Below are 25,237 nucleotides of genomic sequence, written 5' to 3' on the forward strand. Positions count from 1 at the left end.
TCGGTAGATTGAACTACTACAGAGACGCGTAGTATACATCCCCGAAAGCATAGTACACTAAGGAAAGATAGTGTCGCATCGTAGCTAACGCGTTAAAGAGCTTCGTAACGGTACACCAGGAACACTATCCTTACCGGTAAAAACGATATACATACTGAAACCAATAATAATTTAATTCTATGTTATTTCTACTCTTATTAAATTTTAAAAATAATAAAATGTCAAATCTATTAACTCCCAACTAGATTTAATGCACCCTACTTTTAAACTATTTGAATTAAATTATACTAAATTCATAAATACTATTTAGAATAAATTTTTATACAAATTTTAAATTTTTCGATTAAACTACATTTTTAAGTGTTTTATAAAAGAAATAATATATTTAAGACATTACTGTATATACTTAATTGATGGGTCAACTATTAGATTGTATTGTAAAATATTTGCTATTATTATTTTTCAAATTAATTTAAAAAATTTAAATCTACACTGATTATAAAAATTTAATTTAATATTAATAAACATTTTTATTAATTAATTCTTAAAAAAGTAAAATTCAAATTACAATAGTATATATTTATTGAAATGTCATTTTATTATATTGGACAATCAAAATTTAATTTATTTAAATTTAATATACTTACGTGTGTGTGGGTATATATATATAGATCTAGGTGTTACTATTTTAATTCTATATATTCTGCTTGAAAATTGTTAACATTGTTATAAAACATTTCGAGGATAAGAATAATCTGTTGCGAGACAAATGGTACGTATAATTTAACTTAAACGGTAAGCGAATGTGTCGGTAAAATGAACTACTACAGAGACGCGTAGTAGACATCCGTGAAAGCATAGTACACTAAAGAAAGATAGTGTCGCATGGTAGCTAACGCGTTAAAGAGCTTCGTAACGGTACACAAGGAATACTTTCATTATATTTAGAGATGATTATATAAAAAAAATTGTTTTATTTTGCTAATATGTGTTTTACAAGATATATATATAACAATATAACAATTATAACATTATGACATTATAACAATTATAACAATTACAACAATTACACTTGTTTGGCTACTCTGTTAGTGCTGCTTCTCTCTCCTCTTCTTGCCAAATTGCATTCCATCTTCGTTTGTTGGCGGATCCTGTGATGCAAATAGTCGCAAACTAACACACACACAGCAATATGCGTGTCACTGTGCGCGGCCAAAACAGAGTTGTAACGCATAATATTACACACGCCTTTGGCATATGCACTGCTGAAAGACCCGGGTAAGGTGTGATTTGTTTCCCGTATATACATTCTACATTTGCGAACATTAGTGAGAAAACTAATCTCTTATAGGCCGCCCAGCGACGAGTCGATGTACTACAAACGCAAGAGGACTTGTTGTTTACTACATTAACCTCTTAGGTACGGTTGAATTTTGTGCGCGGCTGTTTGTCTGTACGGCAGAGTTTGACGCGAATTACGCGTAAAAGATACAACACTGCAATGTGTGATGGATGATACTGTTCTCCACTCAAGCACATTGGAACGAAGTTTTTGATAATTAAATTATTATTTTTCTTAAGGATATGATGCATATACTTTAACTTTAATAATTGAATTTAATAATGAATAATCCAATTGAGTGTGATATATTTTAAAGCAGAGTACGACACATAGACGACGCAAATTTCAAACTCATTGCGCGATAGTGTTTTTCAAATTGCTCTTCGTTTTCTATTTCCGAACTACCTTTTGAGGTTAATGATTCTAAAGAAATTCAAGGGTACGGATCGACATGTTAAAAGAAGCATCTGATAATCTATTGTATATATATATTTCATCTGTTTTATATGTATATATATATAAATATATATATAATATATATTATAGTCTAGTATAAAATCTTTCAAAAAGATTCTAACTATATTATTGTTCATTAATCTCTCAATCTGCAAAAATTCTAATTTCGGTTTACTCGTATAATGTACGTTTACACATACTGAAACCAGTAATAATTGAATTCTATACTGATTCCACTTTTAATAAATTTAAAAAGTAGCAAAATATCAAATCTATTAACCCCAAACTAGATTTAATGCTCCCTACTTTTAAAGAATTTAAATTAAATTATTCTAAAGTCATAAATACTATTTAGAATAAATTTTTATACAAATTTTAAACATCTCGATTGAATTAATTTTTTAAATTTTTTGTAAGAGAAATAATATATATACGACACTAATATAAATATTTAATTGATAGAGCAACTATTAAATTCTATTATAAAATATTTAATATTAGTATTTTGCAAATTAATTTTAACAATTTAAATTAATATTAATTATTATTATCATTTGTATTAATTATTTCTCAAAAAAGTAAAAATGGAAATTACAATAGTATATATTTATTGAAATGTAATTTTATTAAATTGAAAAATAAAGATTTAATTTATTTAAATTTAACGCATGTACGTCAGTGTGTGTGTGTATATATATAGATCTAGGCATTACTATATTAATTCTATATATTCTGCATGAGTATTGTTAACATTGTTATAAAACATTTCGAGGATAAGAATAGTCTGTTGCGAGACAAATGGTACGTATAATTTAACTCAAACGGTAAGCGAATGTGTCGGTAGGTTGAACTAGTACACAGACGCGTAGGAGACATCCGCGAAAGCATAGTACACTAAGGAAAAATAGTGTCGCATCGTAGCTAATGCGTTAAACAGCTTCGTAACGGTACACCAGGAACACTGTCCTTACCGGTAGAAACGATACACATACTGAAACCAATAATAATTTAATTCTATGCTGTTTCTACTCTTGATAAATTTTAAAAATAATAAAATATCAAATCTATTAACTCCCAACTAGATTTAATCTACCCTACTTTTAAACTATTTGAATTAAATTAAACTAAATTCATAAATACTATTTAGAATTAATTTTTATATAAATTTTAAATTTTTCGGGTAAACTACATTTTTAAATTTTTTATAAAGGAAATAATATATTTACGACATTACTGTATATACATAATTGATAGGTCAACTATTAGATTGTAGTGTAAAATATATGCTATTACTATTTTTCAAATTAATTTTAAAAATTTAAATCAACACTGATTATAAAATTTTACTTTATTATTAATAATCATTTTCATTATTTAATTCTAAAAAAAGAAAAATTGAAATTACAATAGTATATATTTATTGAAATGTAATTTTACTAAATTGAACAATAAAAATTGAGTTTATTTAAATTTAATATATATACGTGTGTGTGTATATATATATATATATAGATGTAGGTGTTACTATTTTAATTCTATATATTCTGCATGAATATTGTTAACATTGTTATTAAACATGTCGAGGATAAGAATAGTCTGTTGCGAGAAAAATGGTACGTATAATTTACCTCAAACGGTAAGAGAATGTGTCGGTAAAATGAACTACTACAGAGACGCGTAGTAGACATCCGTTAAAGCATAGTACACTAAAGAAAGATAGTGTCGCTTCGTAGCGAACGTGTTAAAGAGCTTCGTAACGACACACCAGGAACACTCTCCTTACCGGTAGAAACGATACACATACTGAAACCAATAATAATTTAATTCTATGCTGTTTGTACTCTTGATAAATTTTAAAAATAATAAAATATCAAATCTATTATCTCCCACTTTGATTTAATGCACCCTACTTTTAAACTATTTGAATTTTTTTTTTTTGCGTGGGGAGGGTAAAATGCTATTACGCATGCCCAGTGACCCGCATCGCTGGGTTATGTGGGAGTCGGTCGGATGTCGTTACCATACCCACTAAAAACCCCTCCTCCTTCTTCCTCCGCTTAGAGGGCTGACAACCCCGGTAAAACCTGTCGGCAGTCATCAGGGTTGTCCTTTCGTGCCCCGTTGTATCTACTTCTTCGGGCAGTTACTGCTCATGTCGTTCTCTCAGCCAGTTCAGAATACTGGTCTGGTCTCCTTCTGCGGTTTTTCGTTGTTTCATGTTCTTGCCCTCATTGCTCCGCGTAATTGTTGTTTCGCTCGTTCTCCTCCTTGCTTCTTCCCAGGCCCTCGCTGTCACCCTCCTGTGACACATGACGGTCTTGCAGAATTGCCTAAATTTATTCCAGCTCTCGTCCTTGGCGGTCACCGTGGCGATCAGATTGCCCACGTCTATCTTCCCGCCCAGAGCGTTCTCCAGCTCGATCCTTCTGTCCGTCCACTTCGGGCACGCGAAGAGGGCGTGCTCTGCATCGTCGTTCGGGTCTCCACAGTCGAGACAGTTGCTGTCGCTGTCCCTGCCAATCCTTTTCCTATAGACACCGAAGCTCCCATGCCCGGTTAGCAGCTGCATGGTGTGGTGATCGATGTCCATCTTCTTTTTGGTAAATAACAGCGCACTCGGTATTAGCTTCTTTGTGATATTTTCTTTTTTGTAGTTGTTCCACTCCTTCAGCCAGTCCTCTTGGGCCTTCTTGCGAATCGCCTCCAGTTCCTCCTTCAGCTTGCAGTCGTCATCCGTGCCACTCCTGGGCCCATGGATCTTGTTCCTCTCGTAGGTCTCTCCGAGCATCTTTATCTTTATGTAAATCGGGAGATTTCCGGTCAACACGCAAAGTGCCGCGTGGGAGACGGTGCGGTATGCCGTCGTTGTTATGCACAGGGCCCTTCGTTGTGCACGTTTCAGCTTTTTCCTGTTCTAGGTCAACTATTAGATTGTAGTGTAAAATATTTGATATCACTATTTTTCAAATTAATTTGAAAAATTTAAATCAACACTGAATATAAAAATTTATTTTAATATTAATAATCATTTTTATTAATTAATTCTCAAAAAAGAAAAATTGAAATTACAATAGTATATATTTATTGAAATGTAATTTTATTAAATTGAACAATACAAATTTTATTTATTTAAATTGAATATATATACGTGTGTGTGTATAAATATATCTATATATAGATCTAGGTGTTACTATTTTAATTCTATATATTCTGCATGAATATTGTTAACATTGTTATAAAGCATTTCGAGGATAAGAATAGTCTGTTGCCAAACAAATGGTACGTATAATTTACCTCAAACGGTAAGCGAATGTGTCGGTAAGATGAACTACTACAGAGACGCGTAGTAGAAATCCGTGAAAGCATAGTACACTAAAGAAGGATAGTGTCGCATCGTAGCGAACGCGTTAAAGAGCTTCGTAACGACACACCAGGAACACTCTCCTTACCGGTAGAAACGATACACATACTGAAACCAATAATAATTTAATTCTATGCTGTTTCTACCATTAATAAATTTTAAATATAATAAAATATCAAATCTATTAACTCCCAACTTGATTTAATGCACCCTACTTTTAAACTATATGAATTGAATTAAACTAAATTCATAAATACTATTTAGAATTAATTTTTATATAAATATTAAATTTTTCGGGTAAACTACATTTTTAAATTTTTTATAAAGAAATAATATATTTAAGACATTACTGTATATACTTAATTGATGGGTCAACTATTAGATTGTATTGTAAAATATTTGCTATTATTATTTTTCAAATTAATTTTAAAAATTTAAATCAACACTGATTATAAAATTTTACTTTATTATTAATAATCATTTTCATTATTTAATTCTAAAAAAAGAAAAATTGAAATTACAATAGTATATATTTATTGAAATGTAATTTTATTAAATTGAACAATAAAAATTGAATTTATTTAAATTTAATATATATACGTGTGTGTGTATATATATATATATATATAGATCTAGGTGTCACTATTTTAATTCTATATATTCTGCATGAATATTGTTAACATTGTTATAAAGCATTTCGAGGATAAGAATAGTCTGTTGCGAGAAAAATGGTACGTATAATTTACCTCAAACGGTAAGCGAATGTGTCGGTAAAATGAACTACTACAGAGACGCGTAGTAGACATCCGTGAAAGCATAGTACACTAAAGAAAGATAGTGTCGCTTCGTAGCGAACGCGTTAAAGAGCTTCGTAACGACACACCAGGAACACTCCCCTTACCGGTAGAAACGATACACATACTGAAACCAATAATAATTTAATTCTATGCTGTTTCTACTCTTGATAAATTTTAAAAATAATAAAATATCAAATCTATTAACTCCCAACTTGATTTAATGCACCCTACTTTTAAACTATATGAATTAAATTGAACTAAATTCATAAATACTATTTAGAATTAATTTTTATATAAATTTTAAATTTTTCGGGTAAACTACATTTTTAAATTTTTAATAAAGGAAATAATATATTTACGACATTACTGTATATACATGATTGATAGGTCAACTATTAGATTGTATTGTAAAATATTTGCTATTATTATTTTTCAAATTAATTTTAAAAATTTAAATCAACACTGATTATAAAATTTTACTTTATTATTAATAATCATTTTCATTATTTAATTCTAAAAAAAGAAAAATTGAAATTACAATAGTATATATTTATTGAAATGTAATTTTATTAAATTGAACAATAAAAATTGAATTTATTTAAATTTAATATATATACGTGTGTGTGTATATATATATATATATAGATCTAGGTGTTACTATTTTAATTCTATATATTCTGCATGAATATTGTTAACATTGTTATAAAGCATTTCGAGGATAAGAATAGTCTGTTGCGAGAAAAATGGTACGTATAATTTACCTCAAACGGTAAGCGAATGTGTCGGTAAAATGAACTACTACAGAGACGCGTAGTAGACATCCGTGAAAGCATAGTACACTAAAGAAAGATAGTGTCGCTTCGTAGCGAACGCGTTAAAGAGCTTCGTAACGACACACCAGGAACACTCTCCTTACCGGTAGAAACGATACACATACTGAAACCAATAATAATTTAATTCTATGCTGTTTCTACTCTTGATAAATTTTAAAAATAATAAAATATCAAATCTATTAACTCCCAACTTGATTTAATGCACCCTACTTTTAAACTATATGAATTAAATTGAACTAAATTCATAAATACTATTTAGAATTAATTTTTATATAAATTTTAAATTTTTCGGGTAAACTACATTTTTAAATTTTTAATAAAGGAAATAATATATTTACGACATTACTGTATATACATGATTGATAGGTCAACTATTAGATTGTATTGTAAAATATTTGCTATTAATATTTTTTAAATTAATTTTAAAAATTTAAATCTACACTGATTATAAAAATTTTATTTAATATTAATAATCATTTTTATTAATTAATTCTTAAAAAAGTAAAATTCAAATTACAATAGTATATATTTATTGAAATGTCATTTTATTATATTGGACAATAAAAATTTAATTTATTTAAATTTAATATACTTACGTGTGTGTGGGTATATATATATAGATCTAGGTGTTACTATTTTAATTCTATATATTCTGCTTGAAAATTGTTAAAATTGTTATAAAACATTTCGAGGATAAGAATAGTCTGATGCGTGACAAATGATACGTATAATTTACATCAAACCGTAAGCGAATGTGTCGGTAGAATGAACTAGTACACAGACGCGTAGGAGACATCCGCGAAAGCATAGTACACTAAAGAATGATAGTGTCTCATCGTAGCTAACGCGTTAAAGAGCATCGTAACGGTACACAAGGAATGCTTTCATTATATTTAGAGATGATAATATAACAAAAATTGTTTTATCTTGCTAATATGTGTTTTACAAGATATATATATATAACAATATAACAATTATAACATTATGACATTATAACAATTATAACAATTACAACAATTACACTTGTTTGGCTACTCTGTTAGTGCTGCTTCTCCCTCCTCTTCTTGCCAAATTGCATTCCATCTTCGTTTGTTGACGGATCCTGTGATGCAAATAGTCGCAAACTAACACACACACAGCTATATGCGTGTATGTGTGCGCGGCCAAAACAGAGTTGTAACGCATAATATTACACATGCCTTTGGCATATGCACTGCTGATGGACCCGGGTAAGGTGTGATTTGTGTCCCGTATATACATTCTACATTTGCGAACATTAGTGAGATAACTAATATATTATAGGCCGCCCAGCGACGAGTCGATGTACTACAAACGCAAGAGGACTTGTTGTTTACTACATTAACCTCTTATGTACGGTTGAATTTTGTGCGCGGCTGTTTGTCTGTACGGCAGAGTTTGACGCGAATTACGCGTAAAAGATACAACACTGCAATGTGTGATGGATAATACTGTTCTCCACTCAAGCACATTGGAACGAAGTTTTTGATAATTAAATTCTTATTTTTCTTAAGGATATGATGCATATACTTTAACTTTAATAATTGAATTTAATAATGAATAATCCAATTGAGTGTGATATATTTTAAAGCAGAGTACGACACATAGACGACGCAAATTTCAAACTCATTTCGCGATAGTGTTTTTCAAATTGCTCTTCGTTTTCTATTTCCGAACTACATTTTGAGGTTAATGATTCTAAAGAAATTCAAGGGTACGGATCGACATGTTAAAAGAAGCATCTGATAATCTATTGTACATATATATTTCATCTGTTTTATATGTATATATATATAAATATATATATAATATATATTATAGTCTAGTATAAAATCTTTCAAAAAGATTCTAACTATATTATTGCTCATTAATCTATCAATCTGTAAAAATTCTAATTTCGGTTTACTCGTATAATGTACGTTTACACATACTGAAACCAGTAATAACTGAATTCTATACTGATTCCACTTTTAATAAATTTAAAAAATAGCAAAATATCAAATCTATTAACCCCAAACTAGATTTAATGCTCCCTACTCTTAAAATATTTAAATTAAATTATTCTAAAGTCATAAATACTATTTAGAATAAATTTTTATACAAATTTTAAACTCCTCGATTGAATTAATTTTTTAAATTTTTTGTATGAGAAATAATATATATACGACACTAATATAAATATTTAATTGATAGAGCAACTATTAAATTCTATTATAAAACATTTAATATTAGTATTTTGCAAATTAATTTTAAAAATTTAAATTAATATTAATTATTATTATCATTTCTATTAATTATTTCTCAAAAAAGTAAAAATGGAAATTACAATAGTATATATTTATTGAAATGTAATTTTATTAAATTGAAAAATAAAGATTTAATTTATTTAAATTTAACGCATGTACGTCAGTGTGTGTGTGTATATACATATAGATCTAGGCATTACTATATTAATTCTATATATTCTGCATGAATATTGTTAACATTGTTATAAAACATTTCGAGGATAAGAATAGTCTGTTGCGAGACAAATGGTACGTATAATTTAACTCAAACGGTAAGCGAATGTGTCGGTAGGTTGAACTAGTACACAGACGCGTAGGAGACATCCGCGAAAGCATAGTACACTAAAGAAAAATAGTGTCGCATCGTAGCGAACGCGTTAAAGAGCTTCGTAACGACACACCAGGAACACTCTCCTTACCGGTAAAAACGATATACATACTGAAACCAATAATAATTTAATTCTATGCTGTTTCTATGTTATTAAATTTTAAAAATAATAAAATATCAAATCTATAAACTCCCAGCTAGATTTAATGCACCCTACTTTTAAACTATTTGAATTAAATTATACTAAATTCATAAATACTATTTAGAATAAATTTTTATACAAATTATAAATTTTTCGATTAAACTACATTTTTAAATTTTTTACAAAAGAAATAATATATTTACGACATTACTGTATATACTTAATTGATGGGTCAACTATTAGATTGTATTGTAAAATATTTGCTATTATTATTTTTCAAATTAATTTTAAAAATTTAAATCTACACTGATTATAAAAATTTAATTTAATATTAATAATCATTTTTATTAATTAATTCTTAAAAAAGTAAAATTCAAATTACAATAGTATATATTTATTGAAATGTCATTTTATTATATTGGACAATAAAAATTTAATTTATTTAAATTTAATATACTTACGTGTGTGTGGTTATATATATATAGATCTAGGTGTTACTATTTTAATTCTATATATTCTGCTTGAAAATTGTTAACATTGTTATAAAACATTTCGAGGATAAGAATAGTCTGTTGCGAGACAAATGGTACGTATAATTTAACTTAAACGGTAAGCGAATGTATCGGTAGATTGAACTACTACAGAGACGCGTAGTAGACATCCAAGAAAGCATAGTACACTAAGCAAAGATAGTGTCGCATCGTAGCTAATGCGTTAAACAGCTTCGTAACCGTACACCAAGAACACTATCCTTACCGCTGGAAACGATACACATACTGAAACCAATAATAATATAATTGTATGCTGTTTCTACTCTTAATAAATTTTAAAAATAATAAAATGTCAAATCTATTAACTCCCAATTAGATTTAATGCACCCTACTTTTAAACTATTTGAATTAAATTATACTAAATTCATAAATACTATTTAGAATAAATTTTTATACAAATTTTAAATTTTTCGATTAAACTACATTTTTAAATTTTTTATAAAAGAAATAATATATTTACGACATTACTGTATATACTTAATTGATGGGTCAACTATTAGATTGTTGTAAATTTGTGTAAAATATTTGCTATTATTATTTTTCAAATTAATTTTAAAAATTTAAATCTACACTGATTATAAAAATTTAATTTAATATTAATAATCATTTTTAGTAATTAATTCTTAAAAAAGTAAAATTCAAATTACAATAGTATATATTTATTGAAATGTCATTTTATTATATTGGACAATAAAAATTTAATTTATTTAAATTTAATATACTTACGTGTGTGTGGGTATATATATATATAGATCTAGGTGTTACTATTTTAATTGTATATATTCTGCATGAATATTGTTAACATTGTTATAAAACATTTCGAGGATAAGAATAGTCTGATGCGTGACAAATGATACGTATAATTTACATCAAACCGTAAGCGAATGTGTCGGTAGAATGAACTAGTACACAGACGCGTAGGAGACATCCGCGAAAGCATAGTACACTAAAGAATGATAGTGTCTCATCGTAGCTAACGCGTTAAAGAGCATCGTAACGGTACACAAGGAATGCTTTCATTATATTTAGAGATGATAATATAACAAAAATTGTTTTATCTTGCTAATATGTGTTTTACAAGATATATATATATAACAATATAACAATTATAACATTATGACATTATAACAATTATAACAATTACAACAATTACACTTGTTTGGCTACTCTGTTAGTGCTGCTTCTCCCTCCTCTTCTTGCCAAATTGCATTCCATCTTCGTTTGTTGACGGATCCTGTGATGCAAATAGTCGCAAACTAACACACACACAGCTATATGCGTGTATGTGTGCGCGGCCAAAACAGAGTTGTAACGCATAATATTACACATGCCTTTGGCATATGCACTGCTGATGGACCCGGGTAAGGTGTGATTTGTGTCCCGTATATACATTCTACATTTGCGAACATTAGTGAGATAACTAATATATTATAGGCCGCCCAGCGACGAGTCGATGTACTACAAACGCAAGAGGACTTGTTGTTTACTACATTAACCTCTTATGTACGGTTGAATTTTGTGCGCGGCTGTTTGTCTGTACGGCAGAGTTTGACGCGAATTACGCGTAAAAGATACAACACTGCAATGTGTGATGGATAATACTGTTCTCCACTCAAGCACATTGGAACGAAGTTTTTGATAATTAAATTCTTATTTTTCTTAAGGATATGATGCATATACTTTAACTTTAATAATTGAATTTAATAATGAATAATCCAATTGAGTGTGATATATTTTAAAGCAGAGTACGACACATAGACGACGCAAATTTCAAACTCATTTCGCGATAGTGTTTTTCAAATTGCTCTTCGTTTTCTATTTCCGAACTACATTTTGAGGTTAATGATTCTAAAGAAATTCAAGGGTACGGATCGACATGTTAAAAGAAGCATCTGATAATCTATTGTACATATATATTTCATCTGTTTTATATGTATATATATATAAATATATATATAATATATATTATAGTCTAGTATAAAATCTTTCAAAAAGATTCTAACTATATTATTGCTCATTAATCTATCAATCTGTAAAAATTCTAATTTCGGTTTACTCGTATAATGTACGTTTACACATACTGAAACCAGTAATAACTGAATTCTATACTGATTCCACTTTTAATAAATTTAAAAAATAGCAAAATATCAAATCTATTAACCCCAAACTAGATTTAATGCTCCCTACTCTTAAAATATTTAAATTAAATTATTCTAAAGTCATAAATACTATTTAGAATAAATTTTTATACAAATTTTAAACTCCTCGATTGAATTAATTTTTTAAATTTTTTGTATGAGAAATAATATATATACGACACTAATATAAATATTTAATTGATAGAGCAACTATTAAATTCTATTATAAAACATTTAATATTAGTATTTTGCAAATTAATTTTAAAAATTTAAATTAATATTAATTATTATTATCATTTCTATTAATTATTTCTCAAAAAAGTAAAAATGGAAATTACAATAGTATATATTTATTGAAATGTAATTTTATTAAATTGAAAAATAAAGATTTAATTTATTTAAATTTAACGCATGTACGTCAGTGTGTGTGTGTATATACATATAGATCTAGGCATTACTATATTAATTCTATATATTCTGCATGAATATTGTTAACATTGTTATAAAACATTTCGAGGATAAGAATAGTCTGTTGCGAGACAAATGGTACGTATAATTTAACTCAAACGGTAAGCGAATGTGTCGGTAGGTTGAACTAGTACACAGACGCGTAGGAGACATCCGCGAAAGCATAGTACACTAAAGAAAAATAGTGTCGCATCGTAGCGAACGCGTTAAAGAGCTTCGTAACGACACACCAGGAACACTCTCCTTACCGGTAAAAACGATATACATACTGAAACCAATAATAATTTAATTCTATGCTGTTTCTATGTTATTAAATTTTAAAAATAATAAAATATCAAATCTATAAACTCCCAGCTAGATTTAATGCACCCTACTTTTAAACTATTTGAATTAAATTATACTAAATTCATAAATACTATTTAGAATAAATTTTTATACAAATTATAAATTTTTCGATTAAACTACATTTTTAAATTTTTTACAAAAGAAATAATATATTTACGACATTACTGTATATACTTAATTGATGGGTCAACTATTAGATTGTATTGTAAAATATTTGCTATTATTATTTTTCAAATTAATTTTAAAAATTTAAATCTACACTGATTATAAAAATTTAATTTAATATTAATAATCATTTTTATTAATTAATTCTTAAAAAAGTAAAATTCAAATTACAATAGTATATATTTATTGAAATGTCATTTTATTATATTGGACAATAAAAATTTAATTTATTTAAATTTAATATACTTACGTGTGTGTGGTTATATATATATAGATCTAGGTGTTACTATTTTAATTCTATATATTCTGCTTGAAAATTGTTAACATTGTTATAAAACATTTCGAGGATAAGAATAGTCTGTTGCGAGACAAATGGTACGTATAATTTAACTTAAACGGTAAGCGAATGTATCGGTAGATTGAACTACTACAGAGACGCGTAGTAGACATCCAAGAAAGCATAGTACACTAAGCAAAGATAGTGTCGCATCGTAGCTAATGCGTTAAACAGCTTCGTAACGGTACACCAAGAACACTATCCTTACCGCTGGAAACGATACACATACTGAAACCAATAATAATATAATTGTATGCTGTTTCTACTCTTAATAAATTTTAAAAATAATAAAATGTCAAATCTATTAACTCCCAATTAGATTTAATGCACCCTACTTTTAAACTATTTGAATTAAATTATACTAAATTCATAAATACTATTTAGAATAAATTTTTATACAAATTTTAAATTTTTCGATTAAACTACATTTTTAAATTTTTTATAAAAGAAATAATATATTTACGACATTACTGTATATACTTAATTGATGGGTCAACTATTAGATTGTATTGTAAAATATTTGCTATTATTATTTTTCAAATTAATTTTAAAAATTTAAATCTACACTGATTATAAAAATTTAATTTAATATTAATAATCATTTTTAGTAATTAATTCTTAAAAAAGTAAAATTCAAATTACAATAGTATATATTTATTGAAATGTCATTTTATTATATTGGACAATAAAAATTTAATTTATTTAAATTTAATATACTTACGTGTGTGTGGGTATATATATATATAGATCTAGGTGTTACTATTTTAATTGTATATATTCTGCATGAATATTGTTAACATTGTTATAAAACATTTCGAGGATAAGAATAGTCTGTTGCGAGACAAATGGTACGTATAATTTAACTTAAACGGTAAGCGAATGTGTCGGTAAAATGAACTACTACAGAGACGCGTAGTAGACATCCGTGAAAACATAGTACACTAAAGGAAGATAGTGTCGCATCGTAGCTAACGCGTTAAAGAGCTTCGTAACGGTACACCAGGAACACTATCCTTACCGGTAAAAACGATATACATACTGAAACCAATAATAATTTAATTCTATGTTATTTCTACTCTTATTAAATTTTAAAAATAATAAAATGTCAAATCTATTAACTCCCAACTCGATTTAATGCACCCTACTTTTAAACAATTTGAATTAAATTATACTAAATTCATAAATACTATTTAGAATAAATTTTTATACAAATTTTAAATTTTTCGATTAAACTACATTTTTAAGTGTTTTATAAAGGAAATAATATATTTAAGACATTACTGTATATACTTAATTGATGGGTCAACTATTAGATTGTATTGTAAAATATTTGCTATTATTATTTTTCAAATTAATTTTAAAAATTTAAATTAACACTGATTATAAAAATTTAATTTAATATTAATAATCATATTTATTAATTAATTCTAAAAAAAGAAAAATTGAAATTACAATAGTATGTATTTATTGAAATGTCATTTTATTATATTAGACAATAAAAATTTTATTTATTTAAATTTAATATACTTACGTGTGTGTGGGTATATATATATAGATCTAGGTGTTACTATTTTAATTCTATATATTCTGCATGAATATTGTTAACATTGTTATGAAACATTTCGAGGATAAGAATAGCCTGTTGCGAGACAAATGGTACGTATAATTTACCTCAAACGGTAAGCGAATGTGTCGGTAAAATGAACTACTACAGAGACGCGTAGTAGACATCCGTGAAAGCATAGTACACTAAAGAAAGATAGTGTCGCATCGTAGCTAACGCGTTAAAGAGCTTCGTAACGGTACACCAGGAACACTATCCTTACCGGTAAAAACGATATACATACTGAAACCAATAATAATTTAATTCTATGTTATTTCTACTCTTATTAAATTTTAAAAATAATAAAATGTCAAATCTATTAACTCCCAACTAGATTTAATGCACCCTACTTTTAAACAATTTGAATTAAATTATACTAAATTCATAAATACTATTTAGAATAAATTTTTATACAAATTTTAAATTTTTCGATTAAACTACATTTTTAAGTGTTTTATAAAAGAAATAATATATTTAAGACATTACTGTATATACTTAATTGATGGGTCAACTATTAGATTGTATTGTAAAATATTTGCTATTATTATTTTTCAAATTAATTTTAAAAATTTAAATTAACACTGATTATAAAAATTTAATTTAATATTAATAATCATATTTATTAATTAATTCTAAAAAAAGAAAAATTGAAATTACAATAGTATGTATTTATTGAAATGTCATTTTATTATATTGGACAATAAAAATTTTATTTATTTAAAGATAATATACTTACATGTGTGAGGGTATATATATATAGATCTAGGTGTTACTATTTTAATTCTATATATTCTGCATGAATATTGTTAACATTGTTATAAAACATTTCGAGGATAAGAATAATCTGTTGCGAGACAAATGGTACGTATAATTTAACTTAAACGGTAAGCGAATGTGTCGGTAAAATGAACTACTACAGTGACGCGTAGTAGACATCCGTGAAAGCATAGTACACTAAAGAAAGATAGTGTCGCATCGTAGCTATCGTGTTAAAGAGCTTCGTAACGACACACCAGGAACACTGTCCTTACCGGTAAAAACGATACACATACTGAAACCAATAATAATTTAATTCTATGCTGTTTCTACTCTTATTAAATTTTAAAAATAATAAAATGTCAAATCTATTAACTCCCAACTAGATTTAATGCACCCTACTTTTAAACTATTTGAATTAAATAATACTAAATTCATAAATACTAATTAGAATAAATTTTTATACAAATTTTAAATTTTTCGATTAAACTACATTTTTAAGTGTTTTATAAAAGAAATAATATTTTTAAGACATTACTGTATATACTTAATTGATGGGTCAACTATTATATATATATCTATATATATATAGATCTAGGTGTTACTATTTTAATTCTATATATTCTGCATGAATATTGTTAACATTGTTATAAAACATTTCGAGGATAAGAATAGTCTGTTGCGAGACAAACGGTACGTATAATTTACCTCAGACGGTAAGCGAATGTGTCGGTAGATTGAACTACTACAGAGACGCGTAGTATACATCCCCGAAAGCATAGTACACTAAGGAAAGATAGTGTCGCATCGTAGCTAACGCGTTAAAGAGCTTCGTAACGGTACACCAGGAACACTATCCTTACCGGTAAAACGATATACATACTGAAACCAATAATAATTTAATTCTATGTTATTTCTACTCTTATTAAATTTTAAAAATAATAAAATGTCAAATCTATTAACTCCCAACTCGATTTAATGCACCCTACTTTTAAACAATTTGAATTAAATTATACTAAATTCATAAATACTATTTAGAATAAATTTTTATACAAATTTTAAATTTTTCGATTAAACTACATTTTTAAATTTTTTATAAAAGAAATAATATATTTAAGACATTACTGTATATACTTAATTGATGCGTCAACTATTAGATTGTATTGTAAAATATTTGCTATTATTATTTTTCAAATTAATTTTAAAAATTTAAATTAACACTGATTATAAAAACTTAATTTAATATTAATAATCAAACTTATTAATTAATTCGAAAAAAAGAAAAATTGAAATTACAATAGTATGTATTTATTGAAATGTCATTTTATTATATTAGACAATCAAAATTTAATTTATTTAAATTTAATATACTTACGTGTGTGTGGGTATATATATATAGATCTAGGTGTTACTATTTTAATTCTATATATTCTGCATGAATATTGTTAACATTGTTATAAAACATTTCGAGGATAAGAATAGTCTGTTGCGAGACAAACGGTACGTATAATTTACCTCAAACGGTAAGCGAATGTGTCGGTAGATTGAACTACTACAGAGACGCGTAGTATACATCCCCGAAAGCATAGTACACTAAGGAAAGATAGTGTCGCATCGTAGCTAACGCGTTAAAGAGCTTCGTAACGGTACACCAGGAACACTATCCTTACCGGTAAAACGATATACATACTGAATCCAATAATAATTTAATTCTATGTTATTTCTACTCTTATTAAATTTTAAAAATAATAAAATGTCAAATCTATTAACTCCCAACTCGATTTAATGCACCCTACTTTTAAACTATTTGAATTAAATTATACTAAATTCATAAATACTATTTAGAATAAATTTTTATACAAATTTTAAATTTTTCGATTAAACTACATTTTTAAGTGTTTTATAAAAGAAATAATATATTTAAGACATTACTGTATATACTTAATTGATGGGTCAACTATTAGATTGTATTGTAAAATATTTGCTATTATTATTTTTCAAATTAATTTTAAAAATATAAATTAACACTGATTATAAAAATTTAATTTAATATTAATAATCATATTTATTAATTAATTCTAAAAAAAGAAAAATTGAAATTACAATAGTATGTATTTATTGAAATGTCATTTTATTATATTAGACAATAAAAATTTTATTTATTTAAATTTAATATACTTACGTGTGTGTGGGTATATATATATAGATCTAGGTGTTACTATTTTAATTCTATATATTCTGCATGAATATTGTTAACATTGTTATGAAACATTTCGAGGATAAGAATAGCCTGTTGCGAGACAAATGGTACGTATAATTTACCTCAAACGGTAAGCGAATGTGTCGGTAAAATGAACTACTACAGAGACGCGTAGTAGACATCCGTGAAAGCATAGTACACTAAAGAAAGATAGTGTCGCATCGTAGCTAACGCGTTAAAGAGCTTCGTAACGGTACACCAGGAACACTATCCTTACCGGTAAAAACGATATACATACTGAAACCAATAATAATTTAATTCTATGTTATTTCTACTCTTATTAAATTTTAAAAATAATAAAATGTCAAATCTATTAACTCCCAACTAGATTTAATGCACCCTACTTTTAAACAATTTGAATTAAATTATACTAAATTCATAAATACTATTTAGAATAAATTTTTATACAAATTTTAAATTTTTCGATTAAACTACATTTTTAAGTGTTTTATAAAAGAAATAATATATTTAAGACATTACTGTATATACTTAATTGATGGGTCAACTATTAGATTGTATTGTAAAATATTTGCTATTATTATTTTTCAAATTAATTTTAAAAATTTAAATTAACACTGATTATAAAAATTTAATTTAATATTAATAATCATATTTATTAATTAATTCTAAAAAAAGAAAAATTGAAATTACAATAGTATGTATTTATTGAAATGTCATTTTATTATATTGGACAATAAAAATTTTATTTATTTAAAGATAATATACTTACATGTGTGAGGGTATATATATATAGATCTAGGTGTTACTATTTTAATTCTATATATTCTGCATGAATATTGTTAACATTGTTATAAAACATTTCGAGGATAAGAATAATCTGTTGCGAGACAAATGGTACGTATAATTTAACTTAAACGGTAAGCGAATGTGTCGGTAAAATGAACTACTACAGTGACGCGTAGTAGACATCCGTGAAAGCATAGTACACTAAAGAAAGATAGTGTCGCATCGTAGCTATCGTGTTAAAGAGCTTCGTAACGACACACCAGGAACACTGTCCTTACCGGTAAAAACGATACACATACTGAAACCAATAATAATTTAATTCTATGCTGTTTCTACTCTTATTAAATTTTAAAAATAATAAAATGTCAAATCTATTAACTCCCAACTAGATTTAATGCACCCTACTTTTAAACTATTTGAATTAAATAATACTAAATTCATAAATACTAATTAGAATAAATTTTTATACAAATTTTAAATTTTTCGATTAAACTACATTTTTAAGTGTTTTATAAAAGAAATAATATTTTTAAGACATTACTGTATATACTTAATTGATGGGTCAACTATTATATATATATCTATATATATATAGATCTAGGTGTTACTATTTTAATTCTATATATTCTGCATGAATATTGTTAACATTGTTATAAAACATTTCGAGGATAAGAATAGTCTGTTGCGAGACAAACGGTACGTATAATTTACCTCAGACGGTAAGCGAATGTGTCGGTAGATTGAACTACTACAGAGACGCGTAGTATACATCCCCGAAAGCATAGTACACTAAGGAAAGATAGTGTCGCATCGTAGCTAACGCGTTAAAGAGCTTCGTAACGGTACACCAGGAACACTATCCTTACCGGTAAAACGATATACATACTGAAACCAATAATAATTTAATTCTATGTTATTTCTACTCTTATTAAATTTTAAAAATAATAAAATGTCAAATCTATTAACTCCCAACTCGATTTAATGCACCCTACTTTTAAACAATTTGAATTAAATTATACTAAATTCATAAATACTATTTAGAATAAATTTTTATACAAATTTTAAATTTTTCGATTAAACTACATTTTTAAATTTTTTATAAAAGAAATAATATATTTAAGACATTACTGTATATACTTAATTGATGCGTCAACTATTAGATTGTATTGTAAAATATTTGCTATTATTATTTTTCAAATTAATTTTAAAAATTTAAATTAACACTGATTATAAAAACTTAATTTAATATTAATAATCAAACTTATTAATTAATTCGAAAAAAAGAAAAATTGAAATTACAATAGTATGTATTTATTGAAATGTCATTTTATTATATTAGACAATCAAAATTTAATTTATTTAAATTTAATATACTTACGTGTGTGTGGGTATATATATATAGATCTAGGTGTTACTATTTTAATTCTATATATTCTGCATGAATATTGTTAACATTGTTATAAAACATTTCGAGGATAAGAATAGTCTGTTGCGAGACAAACGGTACGTATAATTTACCTCAAACGGTAAGCGAATGTGTCGGTAGATTGAACTACTACAGAGACGCGTAGTATACATCCCCGAAAGCATAGTACACTAAGGAAAGATAGTGTCGCATCGTAGCTAACGCGTTAAAGAGCTTCGTAACGGTACACCAGGAACACTATCCTTACCGGTAAAACGATATACATACTGAATCCAATAATAATTTAATTCTATGTTATTTCTACTCTTATTAAATTTTAAAAATAATAAAATGTCAAATCTATTAACTCCCAACTCGATTTAATGCACCCTACTTTTAAACTATTTGAATTAAATTATACTAAATTCATAAATACTATTTAGAATAAATTTTTATACAAATTTTAAATTTTTCGATTAAACTACATTTTTAAGTGTTTTATAAAAGAAATAATATATTTAAGACATTACTGTATATACTTAATTGATGGGTCAACTATTAGATTGTATTGTAAAATATTTGCTATTATTATTTTTCAAATTAATTTTAAAAATATAAATTAACACTGATTATAAAAATTTAATTTAATATTAATAATCATATTTATTAATTAATTCTAAAAAAAGAAAAATTGAAATTACAATAGTATGTATTTATTGAAATGTCATTTTATTATATTAGACAATAAAAATTTTATTTATTTAAATTTAATATACTTACGTGTGTGTGGGTATATATATATAGATCTAGGTGTTACTATTTTAATTCTATATATTCTGCATGAATATTGTTAACATTGTTATGAAACATTTCGAGGATAAGAATAGTCTGTTGCGAGACAAATGATACGTATAATTTACCTCAAACGGTAAGCGAATGTGTCGGTAAAATGAACTACTACAGAGACGCGTAGTAGACATCCGTGAAAGCATAGTACACTAAAGAAAGATAGTGTCGCATGGTAGCTAACGCGTTAAAGAGCTTCGTAACGGTACACAAGGAATACTTTCATTATATTTAGAGATGATTATATAAAAAAAATTGTTTTATTTTGCTAATATGTGTTTTACAAGATATATATATAACAATATAACAATTATAACATTATGACATTATAACAATTATAACAATTACAACAATTACACTTGTTTGGCTACTCTGTTAGTGCTGCTTCTCTCTCCTCTTCTTGCCAAATTGCATTCCATCTTCGTTTGTTGGCGGATCCTGTGATGCAAATAGTCGCAAACTAACACACACACAGCAATATGCGTGTCACTGTGCGCGGCCAAAACAGAGTTGTAACGCATAATATTACACACGCCTTTGGCATATGCACTGCTGAAAGACCCGGATAAGGTGTGATTTGTTTCCCGTATATACATTCTACATTTGCGAACATTAGTGAGAAGACTAATCTCTTATAGGCCGCCCAGCGACGAGTCGATGTACTACAAACGCAAGAGGACTTGTTGTTTACTACATTAACCTCTTAGGTACGGTTGAATTTTGTGCGCGGCTGTTTGTCTGTACGGCAGAGTTTGACGCGAATTACGCGTAAAAGATACAACACTGCAATGTGTGATGGATGATACTGTTCTCCACTCAAGCACATTGGAACGAAGTTTTTGATAATTAAATTATTATTTTTCTTAAGGATATGATGCATATACTTTAACTTTAATAATTGAATTTAATAATGAATAATCCAATTGAGTGTGATATATTTTAAAGCAGAGTACGACACATAGACGACGCAAATTTCAATCTCATTGCGCGATAGTGTTTTTCAAATTGCTCTTCCTTTTTCTATTTCTGAACTACATTTTGAGGTTAAAGATTCTAAAGAAATTCAAGGGTACGGATCGACATGTTAAAAGGAGCATCTGATAATCTATTGTATATATATATTTCATCTGTTTTATATGTATACATATAGAAATATATATATAATATTTATTATAGTCTAGTATAAAATCTTTCAAAAAGATTCTAACTATATTATTGTTCATTAATCTATCAATCTGTAAAAATTCTAATTTCGGTTTACTCGTATAATGTACGTTTACACATACTGAAACCAGGAATAACTGAATTCTATACTGATTCCACTTTTAATAAATTTAAAAAATAGCAGAAGATCAAATCTATTAACCCCAAACTAGATTTAATGCTCCCTACTTTTAAAGTATTTAAATTAAATTATTCTAAAGTCATAAATACTATTTAGAATAAATTTTTATACAAATTTTAAACTTCTCGAATGAATTAATTTTTTAAATTTTTTGTAAGAGAAATAATATATATAAGACATTAATATAAATATTTAATTGACAGAGCAACTATTAAATTCTATTATAAAATATTTAATATTAGCATTTTGCAAATTAATTTTAAAAATTTAAATTAATATTAATTATTATTATCATTTGTATTAATTATTTCTCAAAAAAGTAAAAATGGAAATTACAATAGTATATATTTATTGAAATGTAATTTTATTAAATTGAAAAATAAAGATTTAATTTATTTAAATTTAACGCATGTACGTGAGTGTGTGTGTGTATATATATAGATCTAGGCATTACTATATTAATTCTATATATTCTGCATGAACATTGTTAACATTGTTATAAAACATTTCGAGGATAAGAATAGTCTGTTGCGAGACAAATGGTACGTATAATGTAACGCAAACGGTAAGCGAATGTGTCGGTAGATTGAAGTACTACAGAGACGCGTAGTAGACATCCGCGAAAGCATAGTACACTAAGCAAAGATAGTGTCGCATCGTAGCAAATGCGTTAAACAGCTTCGTAACGGTACACCAGGAACACTATCTTTACCGGTAGAAACGATACACATAGTGAAACCAATAATAATTTAATTCTATGCTGTTTCTACTCTTAATAAATTCTAATCGTAATAAAATATCAAATCTATTAACTCCCAACTAGATTTAATGCACCCTACTTTTAAACTATTTAAATTAAATCATACTAAATTCATAAATACTATTTAGAATAAATTTTTATACAAATATTAAATTTTTCGATTAAACTACATTTTTAAATTTTTTATAAAAGAAATAATATATTTACGACATTACTGTATATACTTAATTGATAGGTCAACTATTAGATTGTATTGTAAAATATTTGCTATTATTACTTTTCAAATTAATTTTAAAAATTTAAATCTACACTGATTATAAAAATTTACTTTATTATTAATAATCATTTTCATTATTTAATTCTAAAAAAAGAAAAATTGAAATTACAATAGTATATATTTATTGAAATGTAATTTTATTAAATTGAACAATAAAAATTTTATTTATTTAAATTGAATATATATACGTGTGTGTGTATATATATATATATATAGATCTAGGTGTTACTATTTTAATTCTATATATTCTGCATGAATATTGTTAACATTGTTATAAAACATTTCGAGGATAAGAATAGTCTGTTGCGAGACAAATGGTACGCATAATTTACCTCAAACGGTAAGCGAATGTGTCGGTAAAATGAACTACCACAGAGATGCGTAGTAGACATCCGGTACACCAGGAACACTATCCTTACCGGTAAAAACGATATACATACTGAAACCAATAATAATTTAATTCTATGTTATTTCTACTCTTATTAAATTTTAAAAATAATAAAATGTCAAATCTATTAACTCCCAACTAGATTTAATGCACCCTACTTTTAAACAATTTGAATTAAATTATACTAAATTCATAAATACTATTTAGAATAAATTTTTATACAAATTTTAAATTTTTCGATTAAACTACATTTTTAAGTGTTTTATAAAAGAAATAATATATTTAAGACATTACTGTATATACTTAATTGATGGGTCAACTATTAGATTGTATTGTAAAATATTTGCTATTATTATTTTTCAAATTAATTTTAAAAATTTAAATTAACAATGATTATAAAAATTTAATTTAATATTAATAATCATATTTATTAATTAATTCTAAAAAAAGAAAAATTGAAATTACAATAGTATGTATTTATTGAAATGTCATTTTATTATATTGGACAATAAAAATTTTATTTATTTAAAGATAATATACTTACATGTTTGAGGGTATATATATATAGATCTAGGTGTTACTATTTTAATTCTATATATTCTGCATGAATATTGTTAACATTGTTATAAAACATTTCGAGGATAAGAATAGTCTGTTGCGAGACAAATGGTACGTATAATTTACCTCAAACGGTAAGCGAATGTGTCGGTAGATTGAACTACTACAGAGACGCGTAGTATACATCCGCGAAAGCATAGTACACTAAGGAAAGATAGTGTCGCATCGTAGCTAACGCGTTAAAGAGCTTCGTAACGGTACACCAGGAACACTATCTTTACCGGTAGAAACAATACACATACTGAAACCAATAATAATTTAATTCTATGTTATTTCTACTCTTATTAAATTTTAAAAATAATAAAATGTCAAATCTATTAACTCCCAACTAGATTTAATGCACCCTACTTTTAAACTATTTGTATTAAATTATACTAAATCCATAAATACTATTTAGAATAAATTTTTATACAAATTTTAAATTTTTCGATTAAACTACATTTTTAAGTGTTTTATAAAAGAAATAATATATTTAAGACATTACTGTATATACTTAATTGATGGGTCAACTATTATATATATATCTATATATATATAGATCTAGGTGATACTATTTTAATTCTATATATTCTGCATGAATATTGTTAACATTGTTATAAAACATTTCGAGGATAAGAATAGTCTGTTGCGAGACAAATGGTACGTATAATTTACCTCAAACGGTAA

Source organism: Bombus affinis, unplaced genomic scaffold, assembly GCF_024516045.1.
Source record: "Bombus affinis isolate iyBomAffi1 unplaced genomic scaffold, iyBomAffi1.2 ctg00000083.1, whole genome shotgun sequence".
NCBI classification, from domain to species: domain Eukaryota; kingdom Metazoa; phylum Arthropoda; class Insecta; order Hymenoptera; family Apidae; genus Bombus; species Bombus affinis.